Here is a 24,696-nt window from a genome sequence, read left to right as displayed (position 1 = left end):
TTGTAAAATTCATATGTGATGTTAGTGTTTTTCCCGCTACTGAATGTGTTTACTGGAATTGCCCTGGGAGTAATGATGGCCATCATGAGTTCATTATCTTGATTCAGAGTGTCATCGGCAAAGTTGAAAAGAAGGGAGAATCTGTTTTCTTCGTCAACATAAGGTACCCAGGCCCTATGATCACGAGAAAGGCCATTGTAGAAGCTTTGAAAGAATCTGCCGATCTGGTCTTCATTGGCCTCTGTCCCAGGAAGGACAATTATGGCTTCACCAAAATTGAGGGGTGAGCGTGTTGCCGATTCCTCGTCCCCAAGCACGTGGTCTTCAGCAATTTCTCATGGGAATTGTTGGGCAAAGAAGTCCCATTGCAAACATTTGTGCATATGGGCATTCAGCCACATGTTGATAAACCACCACGGGCCTCCTAAGTTGCCGATGGGTTCGCCAAGCAAAAGTTTCTGAGACACTTGATGAAGAAGATAATAAGTGGAGCTCAGAAGGTATCGGCCAAGAGGGAACCTTACACCATTAGCCAAGAGTTCAGCTGTGGGAAGGAAAGCGTTGGTTGGTCCTACTGATCGACCACAGAAGATAAATTTTTCTAACCACATATTCAAGAATGTGGCATGTTCCCTCTGGTTAACTGTCCCGGTCTTCTGGTATTCTTGAATGTATCCCGTCCAACCGCCGATGTTGCGGGTATTCACCCTATATTCAGATTTTCTGCCATAGATGGAGCCTTCATCGGCAGTTGAAATATCCAAGCCAGTAAGCATGTAGACATCGGCAAGTGTGGGAGTAGCTAGGCCATCTCCAAACATAAAAGTGTTTGTTGTGTCTGACCAGAAGTAAGCAGCTGCAATCATCATTGACTCGTTCTTTTGCATATCGGCAATAGATAGCCTAATGCATTGGTCTAGCTTCCGTTCTGCCCAGCATACTTGCATCGATCTATTAACCCTCAAGTACCAATCTTTCCACCCTTTGGTGGTTTTGGGCCAAGATCGGAATGTGTCTTTCCATAAATTCAGAGAGAAATTTTGGGCTCTAAAGGGGATTCTGTTAACCTCTGCATTAATCAGATCAGTTGGATCTGGGTTGCCCATTGGTCCTAGGCATTGGACATGCGGCTGATCGGTTGGAATAACTAATTTGTTGCGCAGTTCCTAAGTTTAAAGGGTCCGGAGAACAAAAGAAAAGAAAAATCACCAACTGTATGAACTTGCAAAAACTAGGGGAATCGAGGTAAAAGGTAATGAAAGTGGAACGAACCGCAGGGACGTCGAAGTTGATTGCCATTATCTTGAGGAAGATGGGGGCACGAGCCGGAGACTTGAGGTTAACGCTGGAGAAGAGTTCTTGTTGGTTGAGGTCGCGCAGTTGTTCGTCAGAGTCGCCGCCGGAAAGAGGAAATGTCAAAGATTGGAGTCTGAGGGTAGAAGACGAGCGTTCTGGAGGAATCTATTTATAAGCCGCTTGGAGTAGGGGTATTTTGGACTTATCTCTATACCGTGCGCATGTAGGTCGAGGTGGTTCGGATGGATATGGTAACTGTTCGCACGATAATCAGGGGATTGTACAGATGAGTTGATGGCAAGTAATCATGACTTGGAAGAGATATCGGTACAGGATATTTTAATTCTAAAAATAACAGCATTATTATGTTAGGATCTTACCAATGGATTATTGTTTCGGTATCTTAACCATAATCAAGGTAAGAGTGGTTGGCGATTGTGCGATATTTACTGAGGTGCGTGAATCAAGATTAGATTTGATTAGATTTGATAACAAATCAGGTTTTGGCTTGGAGGATGAGTTACGGTAATCGGGCGAAGGCAAACATTATCTGGAGTAAATTTCGGAGCATTAATGGTTTTATATTCCAAAATTGGGGGGCATGTGTTGACACTGTTTTTTGCACGTGTCAAAATGATCGGAGTGGACTAATCGGCAGGAGGAAAGTTACTGTATACATTGATAGCCGATGAAAGTCAGCTTGTAAAGATGGTTGCCGATGACTGGTGGTGGTCGATGGAAAGGTTGATTTAGACTCGGGCGTTGTCGATGAGGTTGGAGGTGTTATTGTTGATGCCGATGAAGGAAGGCTTGAAGACTACTGCCGATGAAACAGGAAGTATGCCGATGGAAAGGAGGTCGGTGAAATTTCCATCGTAATTGAGGCAGACAGGGAAATAGATAGGAGTTGATTTCCTTTTCTGTATTTATTAGAATATGATTCATGTAAGAGTCACGTATTTCCTTAGGTATGGATTTGGTGTCCTAGTTATGTTTGGTTATGTCTCTTTAGATCAGGGTATAAATATAGATTGAAGGGCAATGTAAAAGATATATCAATCAATATCAAAACCAATTTTTACTCCTATTTGCATCTACTTACTTTTTGGTGACTTCGTCAATTTGCACATTATTCTTTTTACGAGTTCTCATTGATTCGGCGAGTTGCATCGCAGTGCAACCCTCGGCGATTCTCGAGTTCCACGTGAGTACCTCTTGGCCGTGACTTCCGGGCGTATCGCTGTTGTCAGGACCAAAGTGCTCGTATCTTCATCCTTGTCGATTAACAGGTCAAATCGACTGGCACGCTTTGGATATCGATTCGGGTATTAGCCCTTTGTGTTTGCAGATCCACTTTTGCATCAACACCCCCTTAAGAAAAATAAACTAGGGGACACCAAGCACAGCTTGCATATTCTTTTAGATAAGCTAACTAGTATGAAGTCATTCTGACATCCCAATGATACTCTCGCATATGAGCAGGAACAAGAAATCTGGAATTCCTCGCGAGCAGAAAAACAGCAGCGCAGTAAAACAATTGTAACTCTCATTCTATTAATCCAATGAAGTTGTAGCTTATACCGTTGGAAAGATTATAAAATTCTTCACAACTTCCTTATAGAACACTTTTCCAAATTCTGTAGTTAACTTGGTCAAAAACTGTGCACAACAGAAACTGTTCCAGGTTCCAAACAGCACAGACACATCGCCTTGTGATTTTTATATCTCCATAACCAAAATAGGTATTAGGGTGATTCTTACGCTCAGAGAAAGATATTGAAGTCTACTATTGTCTAGAATTTTCTCATGATTTTTGGTTCTCCAGGAATAGAGATATAAGCTGAAGAATGCAGACTGCTCCGAAAAGACAAGATAGAGAAAATAGAAGAAAACCAAAACCCGACTCTTTATTTCACTAATCCTTATGCCATAGGCCTATACACTAAATGATTTTGTGGGGACACCCAACAAGATCATTGCAATCATTACAAAAATCCAAAACAAGCATAAGCATAATGATAGTTCAACAAGCAATAATGGTGCACAACTCAATTATTGACTCAACTTGTGATACTATCGTCCTTGTTGAATTAGGAGTAACAATCCTAAGACATATCTTCAGATTACGCAAGAAGGTGATGAGAAACAGTTCTAAAAACATATCAAATCAAGGAGTGAAGATGAGAACAAAGACTTTAAAATAAGCACCAAGGTAGAGATGAATAGCAAGAGTAGAGATATAGTAGAGAGGAAAATATCAAGATTTATAGAACAAAGATTTTATAGCAATTTCAAAACCATAAGACGGCCAATTTCTAACTAGACTTGCGTCCTACAGTCAGCATTGCTCTGATACCACTCTGTAGCACCCAGTTTTAAGAATAAAACCAGATACGCACCATATGTGAGCCCAGGAAGTCAATTCTCACATATAGCTACAAATAAAGGTAATATCAAAAGACAATGCTTAAATACATAGCGTAATAGTATAAAGATTACAACCTCAGAGTATAGACAGCGGAAAGACCACTACATTCTTCAGGCGAAGACTCCAAATCCACAGGGACAACTGACTGGTTGATCACAAACCTAATTCCTCCAAACTCTAGCAATCTGGTACCCATCCGGGATTTTTATCCAAATAATTGAAAATAAAGCAAGCGTAAGTACATGTCGTACTCGACAAATATAACATGGGGTTCATGAGGCTCAAAAAACTGATACTGGTTTAACTATGATTAGCTTTTAATGAGTCATGATTTTAGCATAGGAGTAGCAACAAGTTTATCTCAAGCCCATAAACACATGATCAGGTAAATATGAATAATGAATAGCATAAACAATTAACCATTAGTGAGCATCTTCATCATTAGTATCATCTGTGTTCATCATCTATTCCGTAAATGTTCCAAGCCGCTCGTGACCGTGAGCATGGCTGATATACCAGTTTACACTCTGCAGAGGTTGTACACTTTCACTGTGAGTCATGATTTACCCTTTCGCCCGAGGTAGCTAATCTCTTGACCCACTTCCAAGGAAGGTCGGCAGGGTTCACTATGAAGCCTTTCAAAGGTTCGTCTAACAAGTTAGGGCCATTAGATTCACTCGGCAAACAGATATAGGAACCCCCCTGTCGAATGGCACAATTCCATCATGGCTATACACATAAGAGTAGAGGCTATCCTATACCCGACTCGTCAAGCCATTCTTATGCCAATAAAGGTAACCACTAACAAGCTAGAAAAGGTCCTCATACTGAGCTAAAGCCAGAGCCATGTAGCCCTCACAGCTGTACTATAAGTCCCGGATAATCACTTACAGATAAGTCCTTAGGAAGAGAAATCTAGAGCACCATAAAAACATCCTAATGCCCTAGCCCCCTTGTTCCATGTTGCTAAAAAGCATCTTTTAATGTTTATTGCATATTACATTAGTCAAGTTACAAGATCATGGTTGTAGTTGAGCACTAGCATCAAACTACTCAATGCATATCCCAAAGGTGTCAAGGTACAAGTCCAAAAGACTAGGATATCCTTAGTGGTAGTCAAGGTAGACACATGCAATATGAATTAAGTGATTAAAGGTGTACAAGACAACAAGGAAGATCCCATGCTATACTTGTCTTAAAACACCGATCCTTCGGTAAGCTTTAATCTTCAATGTTCTTCATCTTTTTCTTCTTGATCACCACGTATATCTCACCGATCGGACGAAATCATAAAGCACCACACAAGCATCCATACAATCATACACGAAGCAAACAATAGATCTAAATTAGACCAGTACACCAAACATAAAATCAAGATGAAAAGTTTGTAAAACGAATCTATGTCTCACTACGAACACACAGACGCGAAAAGCACTCTAATCGGAGCTACGGTGAAAAACATACATCTACCAAAAGATTTGCTCATAAAACTATTAGCTTTATGTGTTTTATTTATATAAAAGCATATATAAGATATTTTATAGAGATTATAATTTAAGTCAAATTTAGATTTGATTTATAAAACTAAAGTGAAACGAATCATATTTTATTTATAAAATCCAGTTGCATAATTATTAATCAAGATATGATTTAAACCATGAAATTTCAGAAATAGTAATATGGTAACCACTGTTACTAACGCGTAGATCTCGTCGATATGAATCTAACGCAACTTGAATGGGTCAAAACGGATCTAAAACACAAAAGATATGAAATAAACAAGATTTCCTTTATTAAAATAATAGATTAAATCTAATCACGAATTTTAAAAGTTGAAAACCTACTTAACAGTAGTATTAACATGTAGATTATGAAATTACGAGCCTAACGCAATTTGAACGGGTCAAATCAGAGTTAAAACGGAAAAGTTATGGCTAAAACAAAATCAGTGGCAAATCTGTAAATAGCTGAAGACGTATTTTAGACTTAACCGAAACAAAATGGGCTTTCAAATGAAGAAAACAAAATATGTAAACATGTTTTGGACTGCGGGTTTATTTTCCGAAAATACAGGGTCTCTTTAGCAAAAAGAACAGCGAAGGGGTATGATTTAATCTGGGCCATCGATCTAAAAACGGATGGCTCAGGATGATGCGTATTTCTATTGTATTTCTAGATTTGTTTTTGTAAATGAAAACGGCCACAATAAAGCATGACGTGGGAGATGATGTCATCAAGCTAACAACCAAATTTAATCACGATGACGCATCACATGCATGGCTCTCGGCCAATGGCGCCATGGCCGGTGACCAGAGCACGTCGGAGCTCGGTAAAAACATACGATGAATGGATAAAGAAGATAGCTCGCATTGATCTAGAAGAGAGGGAGTAGAATTTTGAATAAAGAAATAGCTGACGCATGACCAAGTATATGTAGACAAGGCATGTAGACGTATATCATACATGCAAAAGCCGCATGCAGCAGAGTAGTCAACGTAGAGAGGAAGGCATGGAGATGCTCACCATGGAACATAGGCAGCATCGTTGATGGCCCTGTGAAGATCATGCAGGACGAGAAGAAGGCAGCAGCTGGAATTTCATGCACGCGGTCGTGTGCCTCCATTAGTGGTTCTGCAGCTGCCGGCGGCCAAGGCGACCGACTTAGCACTTGCAGATGGCAGCAGCTGAGTCTCTCCCATCAGAACAATGCTGGCTTCAAAAGATGACTTATTTTGCAAGGATAACGTGGACATGATAACAGCATAAACGCTTTGATCAATAAAGTAGTGGACAAGGAGGTGGCGCTAACCTTTTATTAATCGGACAGGAGTCTGCTACTGATATCTCAGTGTAGTCGCTGATGGACAGGTTCTGGGCAACAAAAGATTTGCAGGATTAAAACAGCAGAGAGATGACTTTGTGCTTGCTTGTGAGTGCACCATACATGAACATGGACACTACGGCTTGCAAGCTTGATAGCTGTGTTAAAACACCAGCATGCATCAAGCGACAGCGAGACGGCGATGTACAATAGCTGGTTTGCTCGGCTGCTATCAAAGCTTGTGGACAGAGCCCTGTAACAGATAGACGAGGTACGTCTGCCATGTAACAAACAGCAGCTGTAAACTGAAGATTGGATTTATGTATGAATAGAACATGACTGAGATGGTTTGTGGGCCTGTGCTTACCATGTCTTGGTACGAACGGCGGCGGCGTGCAGCGGCGACGGCGACGACGGCGGCGAGGGAAAGAGGAGAAAAATATAATTTATTACACGAGGGATTTCCCAAACTAAGGGCTCCCCATACGGTAGTTTTGGTGTGCTTTACTCAAGGGTTTGGTTGATATATATAGGGAGAAAAACTCTCCACATCTACGTCAACTAGCGATATGGTACTAATTGATGTTACACCCTCCACATTTACTAATGGGCCTAAATAATCATTAAATCCCATTAGTAAATAAATGCATGGACCTTTAGGATTATTGCACATGGGCTTTGAGCGTTGGGAAAAATGAGAAATTTATTATTTTCGGAATTAATTAATTTCATGGATAAAACAATTCTAGAAAAGTTCAGAATTAATATTTAAGCCACGAAAAACACTCCAAGACCTCCAAAAATTTGGGGAAAATTCTCAGAGACAATTTGGAACATGATGAACCCAAATAAAATATTTGGAGCTCATAAAAATATTGTTGGGAACTTGGAACATAAAGATTAAGGTGAAGGGGGTAGGAATTAAATTCCAGAAAGAAGCTGGAAAATTCCTAGAGATAGATATTCGTCTCATAAACGTATAAAAAACACACATTTTGCACATAGAAACACGAGGTGCGACCGGCATGAATGCAACAAACATGTTTCTACCTTATGATAAATTTTGAATTAATGATTTTTTTTATTTTTCTATGTTTTCATGTGCACAAAAATTCAAAAATAATTCATTTTAACTCTATTTTCAAAAGTGGCAAATTTTGGGGTGTTACAGCACCGGTGCCTCTGGAGGTCTTTGTTGGACATGTCCAAACCATCTCAACCGGTGTTGGACAAGCTTTTCTTCAATTGGTGCTACCCCTAATCTATCATGTATATCATTGTTCTGAACTCGATCCCTTCTTGTATGACCACAAATCCAACGGAACAAACACATTTCTACGACACTTATCTGTTGAACATGTCATCTTTTCATAGGCCAACATTCTGCACCATACAACATAGCAGGTTTAATAGATAGACAAACTCAAAAATAAATAAATAAAAGGAAAAAGGAAAAATACTAGAAAAGAAAACTTACCTTAGATAATGGGCAATCCTCCTCCCCCAAGCTGGGTGTTGCTGCAATCGATCAAAATGGCGGGTCAAAGTTGAGCTTCTGGATGTCTAGTTGCGTTTCTTCAATAGTTGTTAGCCTAGTGTTGAGGCGGGAATGCTCCATCTATTGGTCATTGTAGCCCATGTGTTGGTCATGATAGCCACGAGCAGAGAAGGACATACGTCCTCCCTGGTGGCCACTCGAAACTTCTTCATAGTACTGTGGCTAGTAGTTTAGGAAGTTCCCTTCTTGCTAGTGCTCACCCAGAGCCTGCTGCCATGAGACTTCGAAATGATGAGGAGAGGGCTGCTCCTAACCAGCATGCTCGGGCTAGTACATGCGAGAAGATTCCGGCTGATCCCAGTCTGCATAGCTAGTGAAAGCTGGTCCTTCTGTAATTGGGTCATCACCACAGTACCTAGGATATGGGTTGCGAGTTATTATCACAGAAGCACTTCTGTGAGGCATGCTTCCTTAACATGTAGATCAAAGACAAAAGAATTCACCGCATACAAACCGAGGTTCCGATCTGGTGTAGTAATCTTAGTTGTATATCCCAGATACATCATGGCAAGTTGCCCATTATTGTTCTTTTTTAGCATATCAGCCTTGACAAAAATATTCATAATCAATGTACCAGCGATCAATGTCATCAATGTAAGAAAGTGAAGCTTTTTTCAATAGACCCAAATTTTGGGCAATGCGAGTGACCAAAGAGGTACACCCGACATCACCTTTGAGATTAAAACTTCCTTCTATTGATTCATCATGAATTTAACAGGTGAACATTCCTTCTCTTAACCATGGCATACAGTAACTTAAGTTCTTCAATCCTTATTGTGCGAAAATTAGCTCTAGGAAATAAAGAGAATCCTAGCCACTAATGTAGGAAGCGTAGGGTAGGGTGATGCATATCACTAGTGTGAGGACGATGAACTGTGAGTTCTTAAGATATTTCTCTCCATAATTTCACTCTATTAAAATCTTGCAGAGCAGAGTCCACGTCCACTACGCACTGTGCATTAAATCCTAGAAGCTTACTAAACTCCCTCCAGGGGATAGAAAAATCTTTGCCAAAGAGTCTAAATGTAACTTCAGTATCAGTGGTTTGCAGAGTGCATAGAAATTCTAGTGTTTAGAGCTTAGACCCTGGCTCATCAATTTGCCAAACATTTTTCCATCCAATAGTTATAAATATGATTTCAAATTCAAGATCCATACTAGTTGCGTCCAGAAGGGCTGGGTCATAAGTAGGAGTAGGAATGAACCTTTGTGTCTTCAATTGCTTGAAGGCGCCTTTCTCCGTCTTGTTCCATAACTTGAGGTGCTTCTCCTCTAGTAGAATGTTCTTTTTAGCTAAGGATAACTGAGGCGGTGCTCCGATGGTAGGAGGTGGAACGTCGATCTGCATGTCGGCGCTCGCCTAGGAAGAAGAGTTTCTCGTCGAATGGGACAATGTCACACACTTGAGCTTGCCCAAAAACTTGATCATCTTCCTCCCGGTGAGGTTTCAGAATTTTAAGTCTACCGAACCGGACTTCTCCGTTCATGCTTATTTTTTAGGTGTATTATTTGGCCCTAGAGATGGAGACCTTGACGGTTGCACTTGCTTCTCTTGCCACTCCAAATTAGAGCATTGTTCCGGTGTTGGCTTGAAAGTGAATCGTTCTTCCTTGCCATTGATATGGAATTTAATTTCTCTGGCTCCGACATCAATGTGTGCATTTGTAGTGCTCAGGAAGGGTCTCACAAGTATGAGGGGTGTCTTCATGTCTTCTTGCATGTCAAGTACCACAAAATCCACTAGAACAAAGAAGTTTCTTATTTTTACTAGAATATTTTTGGTGATTCCTGCAGGGTAGCGAACCGATTGGTCGGCTAGTTGTAGGCACATCGATGTTGGTGTGAGTGTTGAATAGTTGAGCTTTTCAAAAACCTTCTTGGGGATGATGCTGATGCTTGCTCCAAGATCACATAGCGCATTCTCAAAATTCTGGTTTCCAATCGAACAATCAATCCGGGGACATCCTGGATCCTTCTTCTTCACTAGCGATGTGTTCAGGATGCAGGATGGTCGCACTATACTCCTCCATTAACTTGATTACCTCAGTGGTGGGCAGTGGTCTTTTGTTGTTCAGAATGTCTCGGAGATACTTTGAGTAGGTGGGTACCTGAATGGCATCTAGCAGAGGAATATAGATATATAACTTTTGAATTACCTCTACAAACTTACCAAACTGCTCATCCATTTTAGCTTTTCGATTTCTACATGAAAATGGTAGGAGGTTGGTGTCATGAAAATCTTGCATCATTTCTTGTGCTTGTGGCTCAACTTCTTCAACTTCATCGTCCTTCTTCTCCTCTTGTGCTGCTACCGGTGTCATACCTGTCCTTGTTGGATATGGGGGATCATGGGTAGACTTGCCACCTCTTATGGTTATGGCATTGACCTTTTCAAGGTTAGTGGCAAAAGGCAACGTAGCAGCCAACTGAGCTATTTGTGATTCTATCTTTTTATTATAGCTAAGTTGGTATTTTAGGCAGAAGAAAAACTATCCATTTTAGTGTTTATGTTTTCTAAAACCTTATCATTAAAAGCAAGCTTTTTAGAAATATTCTCAATAATCTTAGCTTGTTCTAAGATCAAGTCTCTCAAGCATGGTTGTTTAGGATTGGAAGAATTATAGTAATTACTTGGGTGCTCACCTTGGGAATTTGAGCATTATTGTTGTTGATTTCATCCTTGTCTCTATTATTGTGGAGCACAGTTGACAATATTTGTGTCTTCTTGATATTCGGGGAAATCAACCCCCAAATATTCTCCACAAATATTTTGGGAATTAAAGGCATCTTGTATGGCCTGATGATCTTTCTTGTAATTGGCTCGCTGTTCAAGCTAGTTCAACAAGACATCCATCTTAGTTGACAGTGCACACACCTCTTCTAGTGCTTCTTCGCTCTTATTGTATGTCTAAATGTTGCATTGAGACCAACCTTGATTAGAGGCTATCTTTTCCATAAGAGTTTCAGCTTTACCAAGGGTGAGTGACATAAATGCTCCTCCAATAGTAGCATCCAGTTGTTCATGAGCTCTCTGAGTTAATCCATGGTAAAATCTTTGCATGAGCAACCAATCTTCCATTCCATGATGAGGAAAATCTAAAATATATTCTTGAAAATGTCCCCATGCTTCTGGAATGGTTTCTTCTTTCTACTGTTGGAAGTTGGAAATTTTTCCTCGTAAGGCATTGGTCTTGCCTATAGGGAAGAACTATGCTAGAAAGGCCTTCGAACATCTTGCCCACATGTTGATGTTATCTTTGTTGGTGTAGAACCACTGCTTCACCCTTCCCACTAACGAGAATGGAAACAAGTGGAGTAGTATGATATCCTAAGCAATGTCCTTGATGGTGATTGTGTTGCTAATCTCCTAGAAATTCTAAAGATGAACACTAGCATCTTCATGTGCCTTTCCGCTGAAAGGGGTAGCTTGCACCATGTTGATGAGGCTTGGCTTGAGTTCAAACTCAAGGTTGTTGGTTTTGAGTGTTGGTCTAGTGTGGATGATCTCAGTGCTTGGAGCAGAGAATTCATGCAGTGTCTTTTCAGTCATAGCTTTAGAAACTGGTGTTGAGCTTCCTCTTGATTGGTTTGATTTTGATTGATGAGATTTGTTGGTGAATCAGAACCAATTCTGCAATACCCTAGATAAGATATGAACAAAGACAAACAAGGGTAATCCTGCTAAAGCAGAGGTGCTTAGTTATAATTTCATCAATACGTATTTATTTGATCAATTCTCTTGGCCTTTTTCCCCTCCCCAGCAATGGAGCCAGAAATGATTGTTGGCATTTCTTAGCATCACCTTAATACTAAGTTGTCATCCCTAGCAATGTTGCTAGAAATGCGTTGTTTGGTAATTATTAATGACACTTGTAAACTCAGAGAAAATCATATATGTTAAAGTAATCCGCAAGCGCACAAATAATATACCATTGTAATGTTTTATCCATAGAGAGGAGCGATGGGGTGGCAAGAGACATTGACAAATATGTATACTTATGATAAGATCATTAACTCTCATGCTTTAATAGGGGTAAGCCAAATGATAAATAAATGATAAGTGTAAAGCATTGATAGTAATCCAGAGATAGAAATAGATACTCATAAATGTAGTATGGCTAGGCAGGAGATTAATTAAGAGTAAAAGATTTCTAAGGCATTTCTTATTTACTAAGTCTTTTGTACACTCTAGTATATACACTTTCATCTATAGCACAATTAACTTTGTATCTATGCATAAGGAATATTACTAAGTAAGATCAAGAACAGAGCTTGACTCCCTTGCAACTAGGTTCTACTTGTTCTACAAACAGGGAGTGGACTACAAAGGACTCAATAAGAATGTCACACTCATGATCTACCACATGGCCCAGAGTGTAGAGTGCATCCGTAGGTAAACAATATTTAAGCATCACACTTACATAATATCGACCACTTAACTCACTCGAGTACTGAGCTAAGCGCTTGATGAACATATGCATAAATTCACCATCAATCATGACTATATCAAGTGTATTACCAAAGCAAACAAGGAACATAATAAATAGAAACTTAGTATTGAAGTAGCACAAAGTCACAAAATATAGAGGGATACAATGGATTTACCAGCCTCTAGATGGTGAATCCGGAATCATGAGCAATAGCCCAACTCTACTTAAATCTTGCTAGCTAGCCTATACTAGAACTTGAAGAATTGGAGCTCTATTCTATTCTCTCTGGAAACCTTAATTTCTGATCTGATCTTGACTTATGCAATTCTGCCTAAGGGAGGGGGGCTGGGGCTGGTATATATAGGCCAGAGCATTAATTCTGAAACCTCGGATCAAACTGACTTGAAAGAATGGTGGATATGCAATCCTTAAGGCAGTGGAGAACCGATGTGTGAATATGGAGGTTGACAGGTAGGACTTGAGACCGGCTAGCCTGTAGGTGGGATCGGTTGATCCCACCTGGAGGTCTCTCGCGGACATCTTCGGTGTTGAGTCCTCTAGTGTCCTCTAGAACCTTCTAGTGCTATCTACGTCATGGATAATCCTGATTAAATTTGATGATTTGTTCCACCTTGACAGTTTTCTAGATAAACCCTACTGAAAACAAAGATTCACCAAAACCCCTAAGTCTATGTTGGTGATCATTTTTACTCATTTATTCAAGTTATATTGATGGTTCATGATGGATGATAACTACCGTCAACAGGCTTTGTCAAGAAATCCATTTTTCAAATGGCGATTTAGAAAAAGAGACTAGTAATTCACTCTTTACGTGCAAGAGTGAATTACTCCCACCATCCTAAAATGTTGTGTATTTTGGCATTTGAAATTTCTCCTCAAATATAGTGTATTCTATAGCTTTTGATTTCCTATTGCTTTTGCTTTTTCTGTTGTTTTGTTTCAATTATATTAGTTTCCTTTAGGGATTCAATGAAAGTAATAATACGAAACAGGTTTCCTAATATAACGTGAGATGTGTCTGACCCGGTTAGATTTACAATGCTTGAACTTTCTTGCTTGTGTAGTAAAATTTGAATAGCTATGTGGCTCCTCCATTAGACATTAGATCGATGCGAGACTGGATCGGATGAATTCTGTTATGCATGTTTACTGGACTACAGATCAGAAAGAGAACCCAAAATAAACCTACAGGCAAAACCAACCAATAGGGGCTAGAAACCGGCTACCAAATGACACCTAGTTCAGTAGTAGTGGTAGTCATGAGTGACTTTATTCTATATTGAACCCAACTCGTCTTATTTTCATGACTACTTTAGTCTTTAGTCTGTAACTCATCGGTCTTCAGCCTTCAGTCTACCCCTCAACTATCATGACTGCTTGCGTGCTACTGCATTCCCACACAGATGCGTGCATGTGGGTGGCATCAACAGCCTGTTGTAGCAGGGATGTCACCTCATGGCCCGTCGCATTACCGTGACACGGTGAAGCCGCACCGCCAAACCACGCAAACGTCTCATTACTCGTTGGTCGTGGGGTAGTACTTTGTATTAGGTGGGTTGAACTCTCTTGAGCGTGGTGTAGCTTAGGTCATTTGGTTTCTGTTTGTTTTTTTGTTGCCTTGCTGTCTTTGTTAATCTTTGTTGAACTTGCAAGAACCTTGTAGCAAGGAGCAAGTCTCGCCTTAGTCTAATGCAGAGTTGAGTAGCCATTGGTATTGAAATGTTATTCCACACGTAAGAAAGTCCGACCTCTGTACATTTGGACGCATCTGACAGTATCCTCCATAGTTTTTCCACTTTTTCCTATGATGCTTTTTACTGTGTCGTTTACAATTTTAAGTTTGACTAACTTTATAGGAAAGAGTAACAACATCTATGACATAAAATGCAAGGGAAGATACATAAAGAAAGAGTAACAACATAAGGAAAGAGTAACAACATGTATGTCCCAACTCCAAACATAAGGAAGATACATCAAATGCAACGTGACATAACATTAAATGGAACTTTATTTACTCCTCTGCTAATGACTCCGAGAACAAGGGAACATAGGACTATAAAGTTTAACACCAAAAATCCTAGGGTGTTTGGTTTGTGACTAAAAGAGACTAAAGCAGTTAAAAAAAGACCAGAATGCCCCTATTAATTGCCTAGGATCTTGGCTGCTGCCGTAATATTGAGGGGTAGGGGTGTCTTTTTGGCCCTCTACTTGTCTATGTTTACTTTTGTTGAACTTTGTATTAGGTTGGTTAAACTATGTTGAGCATGGTGTAGATCAGGTCATTTGGTCATTTGGTAGTTGATTTCTAGCCCTTGTTGGTTGGTTTTACCTATAGGTTTCTTTCTGGTTCTCTTTCTGATCTGTAGTATGGTAAACATGCATAAATGAATTCATCTGATCAAGTCTCACGTCGATCTAATGCCTAAAGTTGGAGCCACATAGCTATTCAAATTTTAATGTACATGCAAGAAAGTCCGAGCATAATAAATATGATCAGGCCAGACACATCTCATGTTATACAGGGGAACCTATTTCGTACGAGTACTTTCATTGGATCTCTAAAGGAAACAAATAAAATTAAAACAAAACAACAAAAAATCAAAAGCTATAGAATACACCATATTTGAGGACAAATTTCAAATGCCAGAATACACTATATTTTCGGACAGAGGGAGTAATTCACTCTCGCATGTAAAGAGTGAATTACTAGTTTCTTATTCCAACTTCCCATGCGAACAACTCAAATTCGCGACAAAGCCTATAGTCCTCACTGCAATACACAGCCCTTGCTTCCCATCCATCTGCATCGCCTCAAGCGCCACTTGAGCATGGAAGATCGCCGTGCACCTGTGCCAACGGCGACAACGACAACTTGCCCCACCTCATTTCGTAGATCACCTCGGCGGCCACCTCACGGTGGCACAACACACACCCCTTGTTGTATAGCCACCTACTCATTGGTCCGCTACCGCTGCCCCTGATTCTTCCTCGCCCTCGACCCATCTCATGTACCACCTCGCAGTGTCGTCATCATGGGCATCTCCATTGTGCCTATAGAGCAATATGGCGACTAGATATGCCTCTAGATTGTGCCCGCCATCAGCGGCGCGGGCGAGATCGTCGAGGTATGGCCAGGGCCTATGGTTTTCCTCAAATACAATTGGTATCCCAATGAGGAAGCATGCCTCTAGGTTGCCAAGTTGGGTCAGGCTAGCAAGGAGGGCTTCGTAGATGCCAAGATCATCCCACCCTAGCCCACATCTACATTGGTCTAGTGCCATGCATCGACCGATGACAGGGTTGCCACAGATGTGGCGCATGGATGAGCATGTCACTCATAGGCTACGGAGGTCGTCCATGGGCTGCTCTAAGGTCACAGTGAGGTGGCTGGCGATCTCAATGGCTAGCTCATTAGGGAGCACCAACACCAGCGACGTAGGGTGCCGCCTCACCGCCTTGATTGCTGGCGTCAGCATCACGTGATGTGAATTGTGAGGAGGCCAACTGAGGGCATGTGCGATGGTGTGGATGGAGCTATAGTGTGTGCATGGATGGAGCTAGGGCGTGTGGACAGCGATGAAACGAACGACTGGAGAGGCGGAGTGGCGCGATTGACTTACGTTGATTGAGGAGAAGGTGGGGGAGGCAACCAAGCGGGGGTTACAGTTGGAGTTCTTAAGTACCCTCTGTGAACTGGTGTGGGAACTCGCAACGATGTCACGGTTCAGATTACTGGGTGGGCGGGTGATCGGGTGGACGAGGCGGTCAGATTACCAGAAAATACAGAGTTTTTTTGTTCTCTTTCTAATCTGCACGTTTCTTTCTTTTCACATTTTTTACTGCACATGTAAGAAAGTCTGCCCGCTGTACAGTTCATCTTGTAGGATAGTATATAGTGTCGTTTGTTCATTTGAAAGTCATAGCAAATTTAGTGCATTTGTTCATAGCTAACAAATGTACTTCGGCCCCACGTCATACAATAAAAATGTTAATTTTTATGTGGGAAGAACTTGCCTAATCGACTGTGCTACAAACAGCAGCTGCACAGGCTGTGGCTTCATGCATGAAGTAATAGTAAGGTAGGAGTACCTCTTTACTTAGTAGTTGGATTCTTGAAGCGGCAGCATCAACCATAGCCTAGGGAGTGCAGTCGATAAGAACCTATGAAACTATGTAGCCATCTCTAGCTAGCTGCTACCACTCGGCTGTTGTGAGCCTACGACTGCTTGGATTGGAGTGCACTGTATACTTCACCGGATGACAGAAGGTCCACCATCTAAAATATTCACTACTCAGATACTAGTGATGATGAACGTCGTGCGGTCACGTCAGAAGCATGTTCCAGCCCTGGCATCCCTATGTGTACAAAGCCTAGCCTCACTCCCATTGTATAGCTCTATTTAGCTGACCGCCTCTGCTCCTCTGACCAAGAGAAATTGCCTTTGGTCTGCCTGACTACCCCTCGACTACTGTGAGTCCTCTTCACAACCACACCAGGCTTTCAAGTCTCAAGCGTGTCATGGTGGTCAAAAGCTCTTCTTCTAAGATGCACTTCTTGTGTCCAGCTTTCCTGTGCATTCACTTCACTCTCACCAACCGTGCAAGGTCTATATGGGAGGAGCATCCCCCTTCCCTCAAAGATTCTGAATTTTGACAAAATATAGATAGAGACATTATACAGTATAGAGCTATGAGCAAAACTATTGCCTCTTGAGTGCACTCGGTCACAACATTTGTATTAGTAGTAGTAGTAGTAGTCATGAGTGGCTTTCCCCTTCTGTCAGTTGACACTAACCGAAATCATGCTTATAGATGGCAACTAGTTACCATACCACAGATGTGTACTCTACAACAAATGATCACAACTTTTCCCCCAACCACGTCCCAATAGTATATTCGATGAAATGATGTTTACCTATTTCTTGTAAACCATATGCTCGCTAGATAGTCCGAGCAATGTCATGAGGAGAGGCTAACCAGAGGGGCCCATAGGCCATTAGCCTATAGGTGGGACTGGCTGGCCCAACTTGGTAGCGTCCCATGGTCTCCATCAGTGGGATGCCTTCTGGTGCCATCTAGAGTCTTCTAGAGTTTGTTTTGTCATGAATAAATGTGATTAATTCTGACGTTTGGGTCCACCTTGATAGTTTTCTAGATAAACACTGTTGAAAATACAGATTCACTAAAACTCATGGAATTTGTTAGTTTAAACCCCAAAACCTATGTTCATGATCATATCCATGCATTTATACAAGTTACTTTGACGGTTTATGATGGGTATTAACTACCGTCAATATGCATGCATCGGTTGATCCCTTCTCAAGCTTCTTTACCATGTCTTCATAGTTATCTTGAGAAGGTTGAGCATTGCACTTGCCCTTCCATCAAATCAAGTCCCTTTTTAGCCTCTTAACTTCTTCCTTGAGTTCTTCATTTTCTTTTGTAATGGAATCATCACAAATTTCTACAATTACATGCTCAATAGAAGGTTGGCTTGCTTGAGAGCAACACTTGTTAGCACATGATAAAATATATGGAACTTGTGTACATGTGCACCTGTGAGTGTGAGGTTGGTATGGTTTTACCGCTATTACCACGTCCTCGTGAGCAACTTCTAGCATGAGATGAGAATCCATAAGCTTCTCATGAGAGCACAAGAGCTCATCATGATCTTCTTGTAAGATCTCATTCTTGCTAGTGAGCCTTTCCACCTTGTCCTAGAGCACATAATTCTCATCTTCTAGTTGAGCAACACAAGATAGAGAGTTAATAGTACGAGTTTGCTGAATTAACAAGTTTTCATACCTTTCGATCAAACTAGTGTGAGAGAACTTAAGCTTTTCATGCTTTTTGTTCAACTTCTCTAAGCATTTGATCTTGTTGATGAGAAACTCTTCTTGGTCGTGAAGTGTTTCTTCTTGCTCTTGAATTTTCTCTATGAGCTTGAGAACCATCAACTTGTCTTTCTTGCTTAGATGTGCCAAGTGTTGATTGAACTCATCATCATCACTTTCACTCTCACTTTCACTCTCACTTTCACTTTCACTCTCACTCTCACTTTCACTCGCCACATTCTTCTCTTTCTTCACCATGAGACCCACATGAGAAGTGGCATAGAGAGTTGAGCTTCTTGGCAAGGTGGATTCATCATTTGGCCGCCACTGATCACAATCATCTTCTTCCTTCAAAATGTTAGTCTCACAAGAACAAAAGGAAGTAGAAGTATCACATGTAAAAACATTGTTCTCACCAACTATTTCATTGCATTCCATTGAGTCATATGTTGGCGAGGAAGTGGATGTGGCATGATCACTTAGGCCTTTGGGGAGAATCACTTGAGGCTCTTCATTTGTTGGTGAACTTGAGCACTCCTCAAGTGGTTCCTCCAATGAGAGCATCTTCTCATCACATTTGTACTTATCATATTTTTCTTTGAGTGTGGTCCAAATGATATGAGCATCCTCAAATGGTTCACCATCTCCAAATATGACGGCCTCAAAAACATCTTCACTCAAAGCACTAAATAAGACATTAGTAGCTTCTTTTGAGGCAAAGACATTAGTAGCTTGAGCGTTGTGTTGTAAACATTTCACTTCCTCTTTAGATAAGCTAGTCATATCATCACTAGGAGGAGAAATGCTTACATCTACAATCCGCTCGATATGAGGACCCATGTCCCTAAAAACAGTAAGCACACTAGCAGACCAAGATGCATAATTTGAACTATCTAAAAGTAGAAGTTCTAGACATACCTCCTCATTTGTCCACATCGTCTCTCAAGGCGGTTAAGCCCGAATTTGAGAACCTTGCCCTGATACCAATTGAAAGGACCTTGATGTAGCCTAGAGGGGGGTGAATAGGCCTGTTCAAAACAAACTCGAGCAGAAGTTAAATTATAAGTGTGGCGCTGCCTCACTAAAAATGCAGCACTATCGCACTGCAACACTAACTCACTAAAAATGCAGCACTGCCACACCTGCGCAGAGAGTTCTGCAACCGCTACGCCTAGAACCCAAACTTGGAGATATGCATGGAGATGTCCAGTAGCAAGTCCACTAAGTACCTACATTTACAAACACGCACAACCAAGTAGATCGAGTGGAACACAAATAATGCAATTCAAAACATAAGGCACAAGAGAGAGGACACGATTTATCTCATGGTTCAGCTCACTACCAAGGTTTGCCTATGCCCATATTGTTGAGGAAGCCACTAAGGCTTGGGCTTTGCAACCCTTATCCTCGTTCTCAAGTCAAGAGAGTGAACTCTTGAGATGAGGGGTTTCCACTAGATCAATGGGGTGATTACAAACTTTCCCGCTGCTCACCACAAGCATAGGAGCTCACCAGGCGACGCCTAGCCGTCTAGGAGGCTTCACCTCCAAGAGTAACAAATGCGCAATGAAGATTGACGAAGCCCGAAAAGTGCTCAAAGTTTTGCTTGCTCTAATCAAGTCTCCAACACTTAATCAACCACTAATTACTCACTCTCACAAAGAGAGAGGTTAGAGACAGCTCACAAATGCCTTGGAATGGGTTGGGAGTGAAATGGGAGTCAATAGCCTCACCAGAACACGTGGGATGGGTATATATAGACCCAATCCCAAAACTAGCCGTTGCAGTTCAAAAACTAGCCGTTATGACTTGTACAGATGCGGCATTGCCACTCTGACCCACGGCACTACCGCGGTGCAGCACTGCTGCAAAAATTCACGGCACTGCCACAGCTCTAAAAAACAACACAGGTCACCTCACAAAAAATGCCATAACTTTTACTCCGAACTCTATTTTCAGTGATCTTGGACTTTCTGGAAAGCTTGTTTCGAGGGATATCTAGCCCCGCCAAGAACAAGCCCTAATATCAACAAGTGCAAGTGTTGTGCTAATATGTTTCTCTCATGTTAACACTTGGGTTCGGTTAGTTTGAGCACTTGAGACTTGTCTATGATTCATATTGCATCTCCCTTGATAGTACGACATACCTATACTTAAGATAAAGAGAATATAACCATTTCAACCACTTGAGTCTTCAATGTCTTCATATGCCATTTCTTCTCAATATAACTTCATAAGGGGTCACAATCAACTTTCTCTCTTCTTTTGAGCAGACATACCTTTAGCATGTGACTTGAACCATTTTTATATATATGAGTTCACCTCATGGCTTCAAGTCACTTCTACTAATAATTTGATCCTCAACACAATAAGACTCCTCATAGCTCGATTAGTTCATCGACTCAAATGCAAGTACTCTCTTCTTCATCTAGCCATAGTACCTCGGTCCTCAAGCCATTGCTTGCCCTTCACCTTCGCTTAGTCCCTCGAAGCCCTTTCCTTGCTATCTTCACCCTATCGAGCCATACTCAAGTCATATCATATTAAACATCCATTGAAAAACTATTTCATCAATATTATGATCCTTGCTTGAATATCTTCTAGATATGAATGTTGAGATCAATCAAGCTTCAGTTGAATTCATAGAGATTGAGATATATGAATCAATATCAATATGGTCAAGCCAATTCATGATTCCTTATGTCCTCTTCATTTTGGCTTGACACTCCTAACACTCACTTCAATATATATCTTCATACTTCTAGCTTGATCAAATCAATGCAAAGTAATTTTTCAAATCTTTATCCATACAAGCAAACCAACATAGAGACCGATTTATATCCAATATGAGTTGTGTCCTTTGTCATTTAACCTTTGCTTGATATTTCTTCACTTATGCATTCTTAACTCATTCTTCAATCCTTTGATCAAAGCTAATCCACTATCAAACTCCTGATGTTCATGCAAAGCAAGACATTATTGAGACTAATCCAAAATCATTAACTCATGTCTTATTTACCATTTGTCAAATATGCTTGCTTTCTCATGATACTATGATATCCCACAATGTAAAAGTCATTTCATCAACTCCATTTGTATTGTTGTCTTTTTCTTGAATTATATTGTTTCCATGATCTTCTAGCACAACAATACACAATTTTGGCCTTGATCTGAACATTATGTAGAATATCATCAAGTTTTCCTTCTTGATGAACCTATATACACTTCTCATTCCACAATCCACAAGTGTATGCAATAAACAAATTTCCTGTTCAACACTTAGCAAACTTATTAGACCTTTAATGGTGTTGTCATTCAATTCACCAAAACCCACTAAAGGGCTAGATGCACTTACAGAGATGCACGCTGAGGTTGTCCTAGGGTCAATAAGGCCACCTAGAGCGTCGCTGGATCTCGGAGAGAGACACAACAAACAACAAGAATTGGAAAAATAGGGTAAAAAGGGTAGGAACTGTAATTTTGATCAATTGAATGTTGGATCTCTCAGTTGGTCATGATTCTCCAATATATATAGAAGTGGTGGTCTAATCCTAGTTGGAAACGTATATATCCCAAACGTGGTTTGCATGTTTTCCACGTCAAAACACAAGCCGGAACCGAGTTGGACTCTAACCGGTCTCGGAATAGATAGGAAAACCAGCATAGCTAGTTTTATCGGGCTTGGGTAGGGCGGCCAGATGCCCTAAAAACAAACGGGCCATGTTAGTTTTGGCAAGCTGGGCACAAAAGCATCTTCTTCGCCTTCTGGACTCCAATCGTGGTGATCCAAATAATTTTCGTCTTGACACCAGGAACACTGTCATGAAGTCTTTTTCATGCCTCGATCATTTTTTACTGTCAACACATTGACAAAACTAAACCCATTGCATAATATTTTTTAGAATTGCTACGTTACACTTGGTTGTTTTGCGGCATCTGATGTGCGATTTCCTGGCATTTGGATTTGATAGGAGTCGATCAGTATGCTGCTTCCTTTGCAGAGAGAAAGCTGGGTCGTTTGCTAGATCTGCGAGCCGGGACCGGGGATTGGCCGGCCATTTTCAACCAATCTGGTAGCGATAAAATGGTCAATCCCGGTGGACACAAGCGTACGACTAGATATGCGGTGAGTAGACACACCTAGGGCTTGGGATGGGACGGTGGCGAAGGCGAGCGCCTCCTCGATCATGCGGATCTAGGCGCGGCGGTGGTCAGCCATGGACGCGGCCTCGCCCAAGTCATAGAAGCGGTGGTTCATGTGGTGGGTTACTGGAGTCACATAGGATTCTTGTTGGGACAATTTCTGAACAATTTGTTAACAATTTCTTACATTTGTGAATAATTTGACGTATATTTCTTCACTAGTATACGGGTGAGTTTCGATCTCGGTTGAGAATTCCCAACCAGAACTGCGGATCTGAGACTAAAGGTCACGATCTTTAGTCCTGGGTCACATAACTGGGACTATGGCTAGTTTCAATGAAGATGTCATGGAAGTTTTATGCACATTAAACAATGTGATATGTCAACAAAAATTGCTATTTTGCAAGGTTGAAAGAAAATATTAGAGTTTTATGGCCCTGAAAGGAATCGGCGCTGTTTCCTACGACTTGAAACCGTAAGAAACCTGCATCACAGACGGTTTCTGTGGTGTCTTCGAATCTATTTCCTGTTCGCTTAACCGATAAGCCACGGCTGAAAATAGTGTCGGATGATTTGTCGTGAGAGAAAAAAGTGCGACCGGCGAACGCCGCAGCCCGGGCCCGTGCAGCGTGCCGTGCGGCTCCACCATCCCGGACATGTTGACGAACCCTGGGCGCAGCTAGCTCTCGGAGCCGCCGCCGCATCCGCGGCTGGCGACGCCAACGTCGATGCAGAGGCCGGGGAAGTAGGGGGCAGGCGACGCGGCCGCCCGCAGCTTGGGGCCATGGCCGTCGTCTTCCTCATCTGCGCCGCTGCCGCCTATTTCGTCGGCTGCTTCGTCACTTCCTGTCCTCAACAGCAAGTCATGCCTCCCCAGCGCTTGCGCCTCCGTCGGTTGCTTCGTCGCCTCCTGCCCCTCAACAGCAAGTCGTGCCTCCCCAGCCACTGCAGAGATGGTTTGGGATTGCAATTCGCAAGTGTAGATTTCTAGTACTGAGCCACTGCAGAGATGGATTACCATTCGCAAGTGTAAATTTCTAGTACTGGTGTGCAGAGATGGATTGCAAGTGTAAATTTCTAGTACTGATGTGCTTCAAACTACTGAATGTGCAAATCTTGTCGTCCAGATCCCTCAGATTATTTTTTCAGATAATTTGGCCAGCAATTTCCTGGCCGTTTTGTCTGCATTTAAAACACTAGCAATCTTCTTTGTGATAGCAAGGAGTACTTCTCCTGCCAAGTTTGTTGAAGATGAAGGAAAAAAAAACGTTTTGGCCTGTTCTGGTAGGGGCTGAAAGTTGCTGGATTCTGCATATGCAGTTCAACGCTACATTCTTGATTTTGAGAACCTCATTTAGTCAGTTTCAACGATACAAAATAGATACTTTCAGTCATCTTTTCTCTCTTGTTCATTTCAGTTTAGTCTGTATTCTATTTTACTTGGCATTACATGTAAATACGATAAACCATGTTCCAATATGTTAAACAATCAGTCTGTTCGTTTCGGCTGAAACGATTGTGGATTATTACTGCTGGCTGGTTCGGTGTGAGAGAAAAATATTGTTCTGGCTTATAATCCACGATCGTTTACGACCAAGCGAACAAGCTGAATATCAAATGGCTACATAGTTATACGGCACATTTGATCACAACACAGTGCAAGAATTAAATGCTAAAGCTACCTTATGAAATAGTGAAATAAACTTTGCATTGAGAGAGCATGTTTCATACACAGTTTCACGTCTTGGAAAGAGGGATATGAAACCTTGCATTGAGACTGCCTTAAAGCCCATCCTCGAAACTAAAAAAAATAGTAGAGGGACATGAACCTTGCATTGAGACTGGCATATAGCCCATCCTCGAAACTAAAAAATTAGTTTAAATCCTAGAGAGCCTCTTCTTGCGGAGCGTGAGATTCGAACCCAAAGATCCCTTAGCCTCGCGTGTAGCTTGCTTACCAACTCAACTGCACACCACATGTGACAAAGTCTTGGACGCTCTCCTTTTGAATTCATCCGTGGAGGACCTTTAGTCCCGGATAGGAGGCCTTTAATCCCAGCATCCTTTAGTCCCCGTTGGTGTTACCAATCGGGACTAAAGGAATATGTTTTAGTATCAACCAGGATAAAAGGGCCTTCGGTGCTTGTAAAATTTAGACCCGGGAC

The 24,696-nt window shown here is 41.4% G+C and overlaps 1 non-coding gene across 1 annotated transcript; it reads left to right on the top strand.

Annotated features, from left to right (window-relative positions):
* The first annotated feature begins 11,180 nt into the window (after positions 1–11,180).
* On the top strand, positions 11,181–11,288 carry LOC136509808 (small nucleolar RNA R71). The gene has a single exon (XR_010772547.1). It is a non-coding gene; the product is annotated as a small nucleolar RNA R71 (small nucleolar RNA).
* Positions 11,289–24,696: the final 13,408 nt, after the last annotated feature.

The sequence above is a fragment of the Miscanthus floridulus genome, chromosome 15, assembly GCF_019320115.1.
Source record: "Miscanthus floridulus cultivar M001 chromosome 15, ASM1932011v1, whole genome shotgun sequence".
Taxonomy (NCBI): domain Eukaryota; kingdom Viridiplantae; phylum Streptophyta; class Magnoliopsida; order Poales; family Poaceae; genus Miscanthus; species Miscanthus floridulus.
Note: the sequence above shows the minus strand (reverse complement) of the source record. Positions and strands in the feature narration are given on the sequence as shown.